Source organism: Agelaius phoeniceus, chromosome 7, assembly GCF_051311805.1.
Source record: "Agelaius phoeniceus isolate bAgePho1 chromosome 7, bAgePho1.hap1, whole genome shotgun sequence".
Lineage (NCBI taxonomy): Eukaryota > Metazoa > Chordata > Aves > Passeriformes > Icteridae > Agelaius > Agelaius phoeniceus.
This window is the reverse complement of record NC_135271.1, coordinates 7,951,149-7,955,000: the sequence shown is the minus strand read 5'-3', so window position 1 is coordinate 7,955,000 and position 3,852 is coordinate 7,951,149.

Genomic DNA, 3,852 nt, shown 5'->3' with positions numbered 1-3,852 from the left:
CTCAGTCACCTACCCGTTGGGACTGTGCTTTCTACTGAGCCAGTCCTGCCAGAAAAGCAGCTTCAAACACACCTCTAAGAAGGCACTGATCCACATAAAGCACATCCATTCCCCTCTGCCCAGGGCCAGTCCCCTGTACATCTGGCAGCCTGCAAAATCTAACACCCCCTCAGGGCCCAACACATTGTTCCAGCCTAAAGCATAAAGGCAATTTGTTTTGTTAAAGCTGAAGTCATTCCTGCAGGTCTGACTGGCCAACGCTGCCACTCCAGAGGGAATCCTGTGACCCCAAGCATTTGATGCCACCAAAGCAAGAGGTGGCTCCTTCAGAGGGAGAATGGCACATGGCAATGCTGTGCCTTTGTGCCCCCAGCCTTCCCCCCATTGTTACAGCAATGGCAGCTACACTTAGGCACCTTCAGCAGAGCTTATTTGTGTTGGCTGAGTGCAGATCAGGACTCCCAGCCCACCTCTAACAGCAGCTTGCAATGACAACAGCACCTGCACACTGAGCTATTTTGCTGGAGGCAAGCCTGTCACAAGCACACACCCTCTTCAAACTTCCCATCAAACAGAAAGGAGAAGAGCAGGAAAAGGCTACCTTTGGACCAGTCTTCCCCAGGTCTACATATGGGCCAGTTCTGGGTAGAAAACTCCCGCCAGTGCTGGCCTTCTTCTTCATGTTGAGAAACTTCTCCCACAGGAACTTAGAGGGAAGCAGCTGAAAGGCAAAAATAAACCAGCTAGAGCCTCAGAGTTGGGCTTGTTCAGAAAGGCTTTTCTTCAACAAGTGGCACTGCTGAACAATTTGTGATCACATTGTCCAGGACAGTCCTGGAAGCCCTGGAAGTTGCTTGCTGAAATACTCAGCACCAATAAATTAACAATACAGAGTGCAATACCCATACTCCAACCACATGGCTCTGTCCCATCAGCTTCTCCGTGATTGCATGTGACATGGTTGGGGATTTCTGCTCTTTGGGCATTTCTTTCCTCTTTAGGTTCATTGGATTGAGGCAGTGACCTTTTCAAAGAATGGGGACGAGCTCTCAGAACTGCCCTGACTCCATCCCTGTACAGCACTGAGAACTCACAGCAAGGAGATAGCACTGCTGGCTGAGTCCAAGAGAGGCAAGAAAGGAACGTTGTACCAAGAGTGAGGAGCACAGGAATGTGTCCAAGTTGTAGTTCTCTCTGTTAATTAGCATTTGTTTTCTCTATCTGGGCTCACAGACCCCTGCAGAGAAGAAAACAGAGGGATCTCCTGGACAGAGCCTCAGCAGTGGGGCATCTTCAGTCAAGTGAGCTCCAGACACCAAGGGACATTTGTGGCCCTGGCTCCAGGGAGCAGGAAAGAACTGTACAGCCCTCAAGATTCCTACCAATCCAGAGCTTTCAAGAGAAGCCAACTCCTTTGGGAGAGATACCATCAACACATGGTAAACCAAAATCAGGGGACAATTCCCAGCACAGGAAGATTTCCACCATCCTGCAGAACAAAGGTGTGATGGTGTTCACAGGGGTCTTAGGATGAGGGAAGAGACGAGGATCTGACTCCATGGTTCAGCAGGCTTGATTTATTATTTTCTGATATATAATATATTAAAACTACACTAAAAGAATAGAAGAAAGGATTTCATCAGAAGGCTAGCTAAGAATAGAAGAGGAAGGAATGATAACAAAGGCTTCTGGCCTGGACTCTCTGTCTGAGCCAGCTGGGCTGTGATTGGCCATTAATTACCAACCTCCAACATGGGCCAATCCAAGATCCACCTGTTGCATTCCACGGCAGCAGATAATCATTGTTTACATTTTGTTCCTGAGGCTTCTCAGCTTCTCAGGAGGAAAAATCCTAAGGAAAGGATTTTTCATAAAAGATATCTGGGACACAAAGGTGCTGAGACATTTTCTTCTGGACGTGCTGCAGCAGATAACTTGCTTTGCTGTACACTGTGTCTGCAGGGCTGGATCCGTGCCCACACAGCAGCTGGGAGAGAACAGCTGCTTTGGAAGCTCTTCCAGCTGGGACCAGCCCTGTCTCACAGGGCTTTGGGCAGAGTTTGAGCTCCCCCCCAACATGCTCAGGTGCCCAAGGGCAGCTTGGTCTTGACACCAGCAGGGGGCTATTTACAAATCACAAACGGGACAGGACTGCTGTGGAACTGCCTTGAGCTGTTTTATTTTCCAGCATCACTCTCATTACATGGTTATGACAATGGGAAGATCCCAGCAGCTCACATCCCAGGCAGCAGACCAAGAACTTAATGTTACAACTTCCTTTATAAGTTTCTTGACCAATCACACAAAGCAAAAGCACATTGACAGTAGTTCTATCCAACCACTATAAGCACACATACCTTTGGTTAAAACAATGCTTGCTTTTTTTGAATACAATACCTGCTTGTAAGCCTTAAAGCACAATGCACAGAGCTCCATTATTAAGCTTTATCCCTCCAAATATCTTGCTAGATAAACTTTTCTGTGGCTTAGGGAGTTATTCTAGACAAGCATTAATACACAGACCATTGTTCTATTTGTCCTTGCTTTTCTACTTTTTAAATAATTGTTCTGCTGACCTATCTCATGGCAGCTGCTTAGCTCTAATCACAGTTCTACTGTATCTGAGGCTTGCCTTTTGCAGCTTTCCCAAAACCCTCTGGTTTTGTGGATTCCCACTTTTCCCCCTCTCTGTTCATCTCAAAAGAAACCTTCATAATTGTGTCGTTTATTACTTGCGTTTTGTAGCCTTACTAGAATATTTCTGCTTATTACCTACTTAAAGCATTTTCTTGCTTGCACTAAAGCAGGGGCAGGGAGAGCAGGGACACCAGGGCAGTTTGCAGCCTTAACACAGCCCAGTGGGTACTTACAGTGAAAGATGTCAGTCTTTCCCTGGACAAAAGACGAGGTGTCGAGGTCTTCTTTGGGAATCCAGAAGCCATTTTGAAGGCAGGATCCCCAGATGAGTGACAATGCCTCAACAAAACTGGAAGAAGCAACAATGGAACTCTGAAAATCCAGAACCCAATTCATGGCACATTCAAGGCATATACTGGTGCTAAAAATTTTCTATGATTTGAAAGTAGCTAAGTGCTTGTTTGGTCTAAGTAGCTAGTATGTTAGGCCTCTAGTTGGACTTTATTTGAAATATAGGGCTGCCTTGTGCAATTCAAAGATGGATCATACTGAAACCTGGAGCTAAAAATCTGAACATTAGCAATAGTTAGAACAGACAAAGCTGCAGTTTAAGTATTACTTTAAAAGAGCTAGAGTGGATATCCTCTTCTTTTGGCTAAAGCACCCCTGCTCTCTCAGCTGCTCCTCAGGACTTGGGAGAGACTGGAATGTTATGGCTAATGGCTTAAAACTTGTTATAAAGGACTTTCTGCCCATTGGGACAAAACTGTATAAAGAGGCTGCAACCACCCAAGCCCACCCTTCCCTGAAAATACCTCTGGACTGGAACTCTGCACTGGGAGTTAAGCTGCTGAAGGGAACTTGAGACAAGACAAAGGTGACACTATTGTCCCATTAGCTCAGGGCTGGGGAGAAGTAAACAAGGCTGCAGAGAAAAACCTATCCACAACAAAGCCAAACCCAGCAGCTGTCCTGAAAATCAGCTCTGTCTGCCTTCAAGGTGGGCAAGTCACAGCCACAGACTTGTCTGCTGAGGCCAGGTTTGCACACAAACCTCCCATCAAAGACCTCCACAGTGCCCCCAGACCCATTCCTGAGGCCTTGCACCAGACGACTGCAGGGCACGCAAAGTAACACAACAGATCTGAAAATCCAGAAGCCAATTGATGGCAGACTCAAAGGACAGACAGATGCTAAAGATTTTCTATTATTTGA